Genomic DNA, 13,430 nt, shown 5'->3' on the forward strand with positions numbered 1-13,430 from the left:
CTCCCCTGAAGCAGCCGCTCAGTGGAGGAGCATCGCCTCTACAGAAGGCCCCGACTCTACGTTATCAGTTGTTAATAATTGGCAACCAATGCTGTAGAATCGCAATAAAGTCATGAGATGTTCAATTGACTCTTTTATTAGAACATGTTACGCGTTTCGGAATTACACCCATCTTCAGACATCATTAACTTCAACTCCTTCCTAACGCACCAGGCGTGCTACCTTGAAGTTTATGATGTCTGAAGATGGGTGTAGTCCCGAAACGCGTAACATGTTCTAATAAAAGAGTCAATAGAACTTCTCATGACTTTATTGCGATTGTACAGCATTGGTTGCCAATTATTAACATAAAAATGATCACAGGCCTCAGACGGGATTTTATGTCCTGTATATCACATGGCGTTGTGAATATTGATAGTGCAGAGCTGCTTGCTGTGTGATATTTATGGTGGGTTTACGACTACGTCAATTTTAGTGAGCGTTTTCACGATGGTGTCCAAAGATGTGTTCCTCACCGTAAACGAAATTGTCCAGATGGACCTAAGAGCCCCGTATTTTCCTTTCCGAAATACGAAAATTTTAGTCGCAAATGGAGTGCCGCCATTCATATGGAAGCCTTTTCACCAAATAAATGTTCCAAAGAAATTGTTTGCTGCTGCACTGATTACCAGCTTCTTATAAGTCTTTATGATTTATTGTACCAGGTACCAGTATTGGTATTGTGCCACTAGCCTTACTTAGTAAACAAATTGCAATACAAGCTGTAACGATCGTGAGCGCTAGTTACCTTTGAGATACGACGTGGTGAGTTGATTTTAGTCAAGAATGCCTTTAAATCGATGAAGACAACATTATCAGCACTTCACTGAGTTTGAACGAGGTCATGTAATAGGACTAAGAGAAGATGGATGTTCCCTCTGCTACATTGCAGAAAGACTTGGTAGGAATGTAGCCACTGCACACGATTGCTGCTGCTGGTGGTGGTTATGAGAATGCACGGTCGCAAGAAGACCGGGCTTCGGAAAGCCACGTGGCAATACCGAGAGAGAATACCATTGCGTTCGGAGCGAGCCTCTGGCGCATCGTCATATTTCTGCAGCAGCAATGTGAGCAGCAATTGACACCACAGTGAGATAACGAAGTGTTACAAATTGATTACTTCGACGACAGTTCTGAGCAGACGTTCTGCAGCATGATTCTACTAACCCCAAACTACCGCCATGTGATACTTCAGTGGTCTCAAGCGAGAGGTTGTAACCTCCCCCTCACTTATCGACCTTAATTGCAGTGAAAAATTAAACCGCGTGTACCTAATGGAAATTTGGGAAAAGCAATCGTCACCGAAGTTAATCTGTCGGTAAAGAGGGAGGAAAGGGTTACATCTAAATGAAAGGAAAAATGCTAATGAAACAGGTGGAAATTAATTTTGAAAAGGGATAAAGTTAATAAAGAAAGTAAATGTGCGGCCATTACGTTAACAATTAACTAGCGGTAATTAGATATTTGAGATTTGGGGAAAATTACGGTCGCCAGTCCTAAGGACAATTACTATAGTAACTGAAAGAGAAAGGTTATTACACATATAATTAGCACTAGAAGCATGGCAACTGAAGGTTGACACGTGTAGTGTGAAAACTGAAAGTTTGTCAGAAGTAATAAATTTCGCTACACTCTGACTTAATTTAGCAAAAGAATTAATAAAACCGGATAATCGAAAGTTAATTTAGTGACTGAAGTTAATAGTGAGCTTTCTTTCTGAAACACATCGAAATTCAGTAAAATACGGTTAGTCTTGGACTACCTCAACAATCATTTCAAAAGCTACTTGAATCTACGCAATTTAGAAATAAGGGATTTAACTTTGAACTTGAATTAAATGATTCTGAACAATTAACAGTAGTAAAATTTAGTACGTACCAAGCTGAGCTGCAGTCACAGGTAACTAAAATACAGTAACAAAACTCGCACTCTTAATTTGTGCTTGTGCAATCTAAATACTGTAGCCAGCTATGAAACCCTTAACTGAACTTTGAAATTAAAGCAGTGAAATAAAATGATGCTGGCGTTTGAATTTCAACGACACTCGGGTTTATTCCGGAAAAGGAAAGGACCGTGCTTGGTAATGCAACTGGGACAATGAGCAACAAAGGTTCACGCCAAGTTGCTGTAATTTTGCGAGGCAAATGGAACAATTTTAAAAGCTGAGGTCTGCCATACAGTTCTAAAACTTTACGTGCTTCCAGTCTTCCTTGTTGGTTGATTGAAGGTTTGAAGCCGTCGATCGAGGAGGTGGCGACAGTCACTCATTGTCGGCCGTCGCTGTTGCAGAAGCTGGATGTTGGCGCGCCTCCTTCTCGACCCGGTCACCAGGCGAAACGGGCTCTTGATGTGCGCCAGCTAATGCTTCCCGTCCGCGACACCATGTCAGAAACTATCATCGCAAGTCGAGCGCAATTACATGCTGCCAAACCCCGAAAGCGCGGCAACTCGCGGGAGCTTCACACAACACACCTGCTCCACTCGCTACTCCAGCCAGACTCTCTCTGCTCAGCCCGCGCTCCACGCGGCAGAGTTAACACTACCAAAGATCCTAAACACTCTGGTTCTCCACACGACCTATCGACGTATTCGTTCGATAGCATAGTTTTCCCTAGGCAAGACCCAGCGTAAAAATACAAATAATATTTACAAAACAACCAATTATACATCGACATAAATGCATAAATATATATATACAAATAGTAAACGAATTACAATATGCAAAGACACAGAAATGTCATATATTCAGGTAACAAAAATAAGGAAAACAAATTTATAGTACAATAGATTGAAATAGGAGGATATGCATTTCCGGCGTTACAAGGTCATTGGAGGGCAAAGTGGAGGTCTGTTGTGTTTTCTGATGAAAGCTGGTTCCGCCTCGGTGGCAGTGGTGGCGGTATGACGGTTAGAAGGAGGCCAGTTGAGAGCCTGCAACCAACCTGTCTGTGCGCTAGACACACTGGACCTACACCTGGAGTTATAGTGTGGGGTGCGATTCCGTACAACAGCAACAGGACTGCCGCGATTATCCCACCCACCCTGATGCAAATTTGTATTTCAGGCTGTTGATTCGACCTCTTGTGCTGCCATTCATGAAAAGCATTCAGGATAACACTCACCCACATACCACTGTTACAACTCCACGTGCTCCACAGTGCGTCGACAAGTTGCACTGGCCTGCTCGATCACCAAATCCATCTCCAAACCAGCACCTATGGAACATCATAGGACGACAATGCCAAGGTCATCCACAAACAGCATTAACCGTCCCTGTACTGACCGAACAAGTCCAATAGGCGTGGAACTCCATCCCACAAACAGATAACTGGCACCTATACAATACAACGCATTCACGTTTGCATGCTCGCCTTCAACATTCTGGCGGTTGCACTGGTTATTAATGTAGGAGCATTTCACATTTGCAGTGAATAGTCTCGCGCTTACATCAACGTGTGACCTCGCAATGCCAGTCACTCGAATATGTTACCCAGACAAATGCATTCCCGAAATTTCATCACTCTACTTTAATAATTTTCGGTGTTGCGATTTTCAGTGTATGTAGACGTGAAGAATAAAGATGTATAATGTTAATAACATTTATTTGGTTTAAAAAGTTTTGAGAGTTTTCACGTAAAATATTCGGAGGTATTGCTTTCAGCACGTCTTCGTAGATGTAGTGAAGTGGACGAACTTGGACAGAAGAACAAAGAAAGGAGGCCAGCGTACGAAAGAAGGAGTATTGGAGATACAGCTAACTCAAGGGAAAGGAAGAGGAAATACAGTGTAGCGTGACCGTTAAAGGTCGTTTCTCCCCTAATAATAAAATCAGAGATGCACCGCGAATTTTGACATCTCTGGGTTGCTACACTAAAAAGTTAGCTGGTATTTTGGGTGGGAGAAGAGCTGTATCATTAAGTCAGTAGATCTTTTTCTACTGGCAGCCATGAGCGTAAAAATTCTTGTCGACAGTCACTGGATAGAACCACCGCCGTCGCCGCTGTGTGTTCCCTCGGCACGCGAGGAAGACGGGCTGGTCCAGCGGTGGCTGAAAAATTGAAATGCGGGTCACGCCGGCTGGAGGGCCACGAGATCCCGGCTCGGCCAGGATCACAATTCACTTTGTCTGCGGAAACCACCCGACCTGCTGCCGCCGGGCCAAGCAGTTCCGCACAGTGTTCTGCTGTATGTAGTTTTCAACATCTCTAACAGAAGGAATCTCTGATTATTTCGTACATAAATGACGACTGCGATAATTACACTATGTGATCAAAAGTGTACAGACACCTGGCTGAAAATGACTTAAAAGTTCGTGGCGCCCTCTATGGGTAATGCTGGAATTCAGTATGGTGTTGGCCCACCCTTAGTCTTGATGACAGCTTCCAATCTCGCAGGCATACGTTCAGTCACGTGCTGGAAGGTTTCTTGGGGAATGGCAGCCCATTCTTCACGCAGTGCTGCACTGAGGAGAGGTATCGATGTCGGTCGATGACGCTTGGCACAAAGCTGGCGTTCCTAAACATCCCAAACGTGTTCTATAGGACTGAGGTCAGAACTCTGTGCAGGTATGTTATTGTCGTGTAACCACTCCGCCGCAGCCCGTGCATTATGAACAGGCGGTCGATCGTGTTGAAAGATGCAGTGGGCATCCCCAAATTGCTCTTTTACAGTGGGAAGCGAGAAGGAGCTTAAAACATCAATGTAGGCCTATGCTGTGATAGTGCCACGAAAAACAACAAGGGGTGCAAGCCCCCTCCATGAAAAACACGACCATACAACAACACCACCGCCTCCGAATTTTACAGTTGCACTACACACACTGGCAGACGACGTTCACCGGGCATTCGGCATACCCACATCCTGCCACCGGATCACTTCATTGTGCACCGTGATTCGTCACTTCATACAACGTTTTTCCACTGTTCAATCGTCCAATGCTTACGCTCCTTACACCAAGCGAGACGTTGTTTGGCATTTACCGGCCTCATGTGCGCCTTATGAGCAGCCGCTCGATCATAAATCCAAGTTTTCTCACCTCCCGTCTAACTGTCATAGTACTTGCAGTGGATCCTGATTCAGTTTGTTATTCCTGTGTGATCATCTGGACAGATGTCTGCTTATTACACGTTACGACCCTCTTCAACTGTCGGCGGTCTCAGTCAGTCAACAGACGAGGTCGGCCAGTGCGCATTTGTGCTGTACGTGTCACTTCACGTTTCCATTTCGCTATCACATCGGAGACAGTGGACCTAGGGATGTTTAGGAGTGTGGAAATCTCGCGTAGAGATGTATGATACAAGTGACACCCAATCACCTGACCACATTCGAAGTCCGTGAGTTCCGCAGAACGCCCCAATCTGCTCTCTCACGATGTCTAATGACTACTGAGGTCGCTGATATGGGCTACCTGGCAGTAGGTGGCAGCACAATGCACCTAATATGAAAAACGTGTGTTTTTGGGAGTGTCCAAATACTTTTGACCACATAGTGTATGAACTATAAATAAAATAGTTTTCGGCGCCATTCACTTGTATTTTGTTCCAGTACGTGTTCGATCCTTCACGCCGTCGTCTTCAGGTAAAGAGAAACGTTGTTGTTTTCGTATTATTATTTCAGAGCACTGCTGCCGCCTCACAGGAACAAATCCAGTGGAAATGTAGTTGTGTTTCGTCTTTATCTGATGATCAAAATGATTCATTTTTTCTACAAACAGTGCCGCTAAAGTTAAAAAGATAAATTTTATTTTATCTGTATTGAAACGGGTTGAACTCCGCCGACGTTGTGCGTTGTTGACGAAGCATAAAATCGGCTAAAAAACCTTTATTTCAATGTTACGAATGGTTTTGGGCTACTATTTGGAATTTTCGGATGACGAACTTCTCCAGTAATATGAATGTAATCTTTAGCAGTATGTCGTCCGTTCCTGCTAATGTTCTTGGGCAGCATAGGAGCGGATAGCATGCTGCTGACGAATACATGACTGAATTATGAAAGCAGGCCATCCGAGAATAGCAATGATAGCTCTAAACTGGTTATACCATTAAAATAAGGCTTTTTCGAAGTATTTGTAACTGGTTGCGCTATTCACTGACAAAAACATAAATAATCAAGAGTAATGTGTACCTGTAGGTAAATTACGACTAAACAGATTCTTCGAACTGGTATTGTAGCTGTATTCAGTATGGATTCTACTTTGACTGTAAGTAGACATTACTCTTGCATAAATTGTCTTTATAACTTAAGCAGTAATGTTTCACGAAAAAAAATGGTTCAAATGGCTCTGAGCACTATGGGACTCAACAGCTATGGTCATCAGTCCCCTAGAACTTAGAACTACTTAAACCTAACTAACCTAAGGACAGCACACAACACCCAGTCATCACGAGGCAGAGAAAATCCCTGACCCCGTCGGGAATCGAACCCGGGAACCTGGGCGTGGGAAGCGAGAACGCTACCGCACGACCACGAGCTGCGGACCTTTTCACGAAAAAATAGCCTCTTCAGGTGATCTGTTGTTCTGACAACAAGTCTGTGCTCTGCGCCATTATCGGTGGTGTGACTACGTACCTCGTGCACCTGAAGATGATGGAGTGAACCGTCGATAAAATAAGTGTTACAGTTAACAAAATAGTGACTGATGCAGAAAACTGACTTATTTATCAGAGCTTGTAACCCAGGGCTAGGGGATGACAGACTCAATCTTAATTGGATCAAATTTGCTAACATGAAATGATGAAGGTGGAATAACATTAAATGATATCAGCGAAAACCGATCAGAAATACTAAACTTGCAGTGCAATTAACATTTCTTTAGTTCAATTTTTTGTTCTAGTAAGTATGTCCTTCCCCTCACTTTAGCCTGGTCTTAGGTCATCCTAACTAACACTTCGACATTTCTTCGTCGCAAATACGATTCCAGCGAAAGAAAAGCTCCTCCAGCATTAACAAGATCATCTTCTTATGTGTTATCCATCGAGAAATTAGTTGACGAGAATTAAAATTCTTCTAAAAATTATTAATTCTCTCAATAATTAAAACACTGATAACATTAATATGGAAATTAAATTTTTCACCAGGTACTAAAAGTAATAAAACTGCTTCCTGCTTAAACATCAAAAACTTATGTCCTAAAATCTTATGTTAAGCACAAAGTATAACTTTTTAAAGTGATCTTGACTTAAAGACAACTACGAAGAAGTCTCTTTTTGAGTTGGAGCTTCTGCGACAGCGCACTGCTTAAATTTTTTTAAAAACGTTTCTAGTACCACAATTATTTTTTAATCTTTTGGTGCGAGTCCACCAGATATGTAACATAATCTTGTATTTGTGGAGTATGATTCAACTCGATGTATTACACCTAAAACCTGCAAAGCAAAAAAATGGTTCAAATGGCTCTATGGGACTCAACTGCTGTGGTCATCAGTCCCCTAGAACTTAGAACTACTTAAACCTAACTAACCTAAGACATCACACACACCCATGCCCGAAGCAGGATTCGAACCGGCGACCGTAGCAGCAGCGCGGCTCCGGACTGGAGCGCCTAGAACCGCACGGCCACCACGGCCGGCCTTGCAAAGCAAGTGAAGCCGTTGTATTTTGCTACAGGATGTTACCTGCAATCAAGTTTTATTACGCCTCTGATATTTATTGTGGTCTCCTATGTTCTACTCACTAACGGCAATATTTTTCACTTTTATTTTTATATATGTTTTAAATCTTTGCTGCTCGTGATAGAATCATATATCTACACAAACTCTCCGAAAGTCAGTAGCGGCTGTTAGGGGGTAGTAGGTGAAGCGGCACTTCACCAAAATCTTCATCTTGCCACATTTTAAAAAAAGTTTATTTATCTTACCATATATGCTGGTTTTTACTCCAAACTTATTTCCCTTTTTTGTGCCGGGTAGAACTTTCTTGTAGCAGCTAGCGCGATTCTTATCGGGCGAAATGAAGTAGCCCGCCTTTCTCGCAGCTAAACCTAATGGGAGAAGCCACAGGCCGAACATAACTGTATCGTTGCTGCAAAAACCGTGACGCCACCCACTTGAGCTAGTCTGTGGAGGAGGCATGCTCTGAGGTACATGGAAATTTTATTCTCGGCTACTTTCGCTGGAGCTCTAACTCGAAATTATTGAATGTAATTGTGGATAACTGGTAAAAGTTGACAGAGGTTTTCAAAACCATAGCTGTCTGCGAATAGTGTGGTAATAATTCCACTTACTTGCCAGGAGTGTTGTGAACGGCATGAACAAATTTGAATTTACATTTTTGGCAGTAGTGTTTCATGATATATTTTCTTTGAAAGATATACTGTTCAATGTTTTGCAGATGAAGTCATTGGATTTTAACTACTGCCTGTGTAAAGTATGGAATAATTGTGATACCCTAAGAAACTAGATGAACGAACAGTATTTTTCCATTATCTTTCAAAAGGCCAGCACTGTGACAGATAATTACCTCTCACGAGAGGACAGTTCCATCTCTCGGGATGAATTCGTTCAGACGTATCTAGACTTGTACTACGAAATTTTGGGTAATGTTTTGATGGCAATGGTGAGAGATTTCGCGATTGTGAAAAAAATTAGCTTTGTTCGCCTTGCCGCCACCACAAAATTTGAAGAATACCACATATTTTCCTTCTTGTGCAAATGAGAACTTGCAAAATTTCTTTGAGCTTGCGTTCTTCAACAAACAATGCTTAAGAAAAGAACTTTCTAATTTACATGCCGATGTGAAGCATACAAAGATTTTCACCGGAAAGTTGTTAGAAACGCTTATGGGGATTTTTAAGGATACTTAGAAACTATTACCCCTTTTTCTGTCTATCTCGTTTACTACATCATCTGTGGAACGAAGTTTTTCTTGCCTGAAGCGTGTAACATACGTGAGGAATGCTATTTCAGACTATTTCAATCCAGAAAAAACTTCTAGTGCAGTTGACAGAACCACAGTCGTTCTGTGAAGCCATCACCGACAAGTTTGCAGCCTTAAAGAACCGAAGGTTTGATATGGTGTGCCGGCCGCGGTGGTCTAGCGGTTCTAGGCGCGCAGTCCGGAACCGCGCGACGGCTACGGTCGCAGGTTCGAATCCTGCCTCGGGCATGGATGTGTGTGATATCCTTAGGTTAGTTAGGTTTAAGTAGTTCTTAGTTCTAGGGGACTGATGACCACAGATGTTAAGTCCCATAGTGCTCAGAGCCATTTGAACCATTTGATTTGATATGGTGTACAAGAGACAGGTAAGTTCAGTTATGAAGATAAGCTTGTGTAGATACAAGGTTATCATAAGGGACTGAAGCGATTTCACAGATCTGTTGTAGTCGTATTATTTGACATATTGTCACAGGACTTTGTACACATACAAAAAGTCAAAAAGTTTTTAACGTATTAGAAGTGCTCCGTAAATGCCGTCCTACTGGTTCTGGGGATATGAAGTCGATGATCAAGTTCTTCCCACGTTCGTCTCAGCTGTCCAGAACCACTGTTGGCGTGATTTTGCAGTTCTGATAGGTTTGTTGGTAGAGGAGGCTTAAACACTTATTCTTTCACATAACATCACAAAAAAAAAAAAAATGAATGGGCTTAGGTCCGGAGACCGTGGAGGCCATGACATGAATTGCTGATCGTCAGCCCACCACAACCGATCCATCTTTTCTGAACTTCCCATTTAAGAATTCACAAATGGCGTGATGGTAGTGGGGTGGAGCACTGTCCTGTAGATGAATGAAGTCTAAACTGTCGGTATGCAGTTGTGGTATGAGTCAGTTTTCCAGTGTGTCCACATAGGCGTATCCTATAACAGTATTTTCACAGAATGGAAAGCGAACTTTAAACCGTGAAACTGCACGGAAGACATTTACTTTTGGTGAATCTCAAATGTGCTGTATGGTAGCGTTGGGATTCTCTGTTCTGCAGACTCGCACACTGTGACTGTTCACTGTTGCATCCACAAAGAATGTTGCTTCAACACTGAAGATCAGTTTCTCACAAAACCCATACTCTTCCTTAAGCTTTTGCAACTGTGCCGAAAACTCAGAGAGTCTGACTTTGTTATCGGGAGTCATGGCTTGTGGTATTTGCAAGCGCTAAGGCTTTCAGATTCAGTCGTTTCTTTAAGACCTAACAGACGGTCGGTTGTGGTTCAGCTCCGTGCTTTTCCTGTTCGTTGACTTCTGTGGACTACGTCCGAAACTGGCGCATACGCGGTCAACTGTTTCAGCCCTCACTGCAGGTCGACCAGTTCATTTCCCTTGCAGAGGTTTCGTGAATCTTTAAATTGCTCATATAATCGACAAATGAAATTGGCAGTAGCTGGATCATTATTGAATTTGGTACTGAAAAGTCGTTGCGCTGATACGGCAGAATGATGTTAGTGCATTACAGGCACCAAAAAATGGTTCAAATGGCTCTGAGCACTATGGGACTTAACAGCTGAGGTCATCAGTCCCCTAGAACTTAGAACTACGTAAACCTAACCAACCTAAGGACATCACACACATTCATGCCCGAGGCAGGATTCGTACCTGCGACCGCCGCGGTCGCGAGGTTCTAAACTATAGCGCCTAGAACCGCTCGGCCACTCCGGCTGGCATTACAGGCACAACATGCGCTTTTTCGACACCTGTCGCCATCTGGCATAACTGCTCATAGTTGCGCTTTCATGGCAAATTCTGAAGTGAGGCAGCAATAATACCAAAACTTTTTGAGCTTTCCTGTATGAAAGTTGAGTTTTGCGACAAAATGTGAATTTATGAAATAGTTTCAGTCATTTATAATAACCTTGTGTCGACATGGATGCGACAGCATGCGCAACTAATATGTTCCGGTGTTACTTCTTTGATTTCTATTGGTATTAAAAAGGTAGGGTCAAACGTTTTTGGTAGTACTTGGGCTAGGGACCGATTGTATATCCGTCAGAAAAATCGTATTAGTGTCACTATCTTACAGTACACGTAATTTTTCCCGAGGGCATGCAGCTTTACTGTATGATTAAATGATGATGGCGTCCTCTTGGGTAAAATATTCCGGAGGTAAAATAGTCCCCCATTCGGATCCCCGGGCGGGGACTACTCAAGAGGACGTGGTTATCAGGAGAAAGAAAACTGGCGTTCTACGAATCGGAGCGTGGAATGTCAGATCCCTTAATCGGGCAGGTAGATTAGAAAATTTAAAAAAGGGAAATGGATAGGTTAAAGTTAGATATAGTGGGAATTAGTGAGGTTCGGTGGCAGGAGGAACAAGACTTTTGGTCAGGTGAATACAGGATTATAAATACAAAATCAAATAGTGGTAATGCAGGAGTAGGTTTAATAATGAATAAAAAAATAGGAGTGCGGATAAGCTACTACAAACAGCATAGTGAACGCATTATTGTGGCCAAGATAGACACGAAGCCCACGCCTACTACAGTAGTACAAGTTTATATGCCAACTAGCTCTGCAGATGATGAAGAAATTGATGAAATGTATGATGAGACAAAAGAAATTATTCTGATAGTGAAGGGAGACGAAAATTTAATAGTCATGGGTGACTGGAATTCGACAGTAGGAAAAGGAGGATAAGGAAACGTAGTAGGTGAATATGGATTGGGGCTAAGAAATGAAAGAGGAAGCCGCCTGGTAGAATTTTGCACAGAGCATAACTTAATCATATCTGACACTTGGTTCAAGAATCATAAAAGAAGGTTGTATACATGGAAGAAGCCTGGAGATACTGGAAGGTCTCAGACAGATTATACAATGGTAAGAGAGAGATTTAGAAATCAGGTTTTAAATTGTAACACATTTCCAGGGGCAGATGTGGACTCTGACCACAATCTATTGGTTATGAACTGTAGATTAAAACTGAAGAAACTGCAAAAAGTTGGGAATATAAGGGGATGCTATCTGGATAAATTGAAAGAACCAGAGGTTGTACAGAGTTTCAGGGAGAGCATAAGGAAACAATTGACAGGAATGGGGGAAAGAAATACAGTAGAAGAAGAATGGGTAGCTGTGAGAAATGAAATAGTGAAGGCAGCAGAGGATCAAGTAGGTAAAAAGACGAGGTCTAGTAGAAATCCTTGGGTAACAGAAGAAATATTAAATTTAACTGATGAAAGGAGAAAATATAAAAATGCAGTGAATGAAGCAGGCAAAAAGGAATACAAACGTCTCAAAAATGAGATCGACAGGAAGTGCAAAATGGCTAAGCAGGCATGGCTAGAGGACAACTGTAAGGATGTAGAGGCTTATCTCACGAGGGGTAAGAAAGATACTGCCTACAGGAAAATTAAAGAGACCTTTGGAGAAAAGAGAACCACATGCGTGAATATCAAGAGCTCAGATGAAAAGCCAGTTCTAAGCAAAGAAGGGAAAGCAGGAAGGTGGAATGAGTATATAGAGAGTCTATACAGGGGCGTTGTTCTTGAGGACAAATATTATGGAAACGGAAGAGGATGTAGATGAAGATGAAATGGGAGATATGATACTGCGTGAAGAGTTTGACAGAGCAGTGAAGGACCTAAGTCGAAACAAGGCCCCGGGAATAGACAACATTCCATTAGAACTACTGACGGCCTTGGGAGAGCCAGTCCTGACAAAACTATACCATCTGGTGAGCAAGATGTATGAGACAGGCGAAATTCCCTAAGACTTCAAGAATAATATAATAATTCCAATCCCAAAAAAGCATGTGTTGATAGATGTGAAAATTACCGAACTATCAGTTTAATAAGTCACAGCTGCAAAATACTAACGCGAATTCTTTACAGACGAATGGAAAAACTGGTAGAAGCCGACCTAGGGGAGATCAGTTTGGATTTCGTAGAAATGTTGGAACACGTGAGGCAATACTGACCCTACGACTTATCTTAGAAGAAAGATTAAGGAAAGGCAAACCTACGTTCCTAGCATTTGTAGAATTAGAGAAAGCTTTTGACAATGTTGACTGGAATACTCTCTTTCAAATTCTGAAGGTGGCAGGGGTAAAACACAGGGAGCGAAAGGCTATTTACAGTTTGTACCGAAAGCAGATGGCAGTTATAAGAGTCGAGGGCCTTGAAAGGGAAGCAGTGGTTGTGAAGGGAGTGACACAGGGCTCTAGCCTCTCCCCGATGCTATTCAATCTGTATATTGAACAAGCAGTAAAGGAAACAAAAGAAAAATTCGGAGTAGGTATTAAAATCCATGGAGAAGAAATAAATAACTTTGAGGTTCACCGATGACATTGTAATTCTGTCAGAGACAGCAAAGGACTTGGAAGAGCAGTTGAACGGAATGGACAGTGTCTTGAAAGGAGGATATAAGATGAACATCAACAAAAGTAAAACGAAGATAATGGAATGTAGTCGAATTAAGTCGGGAGATGCTGAGGGAATTAGATTAGGAAATGAGACACTTAAAGTAGTAAAG

This window comes from Schistocerca cancellata, chromosome 7, assembly GCF_023864275.1.
Source record: "Schistocerca cancellata isolate TAMUIC-IGC-003103 chromosome 7, iqSchCanc2.1, whole genome shotgun sequence".
NCBI lineage: Eukaryota > Metazoa > Arthropoda > Insecta > Orthoptera > Acrididae > Schistocerca > Schistocerca cancellata.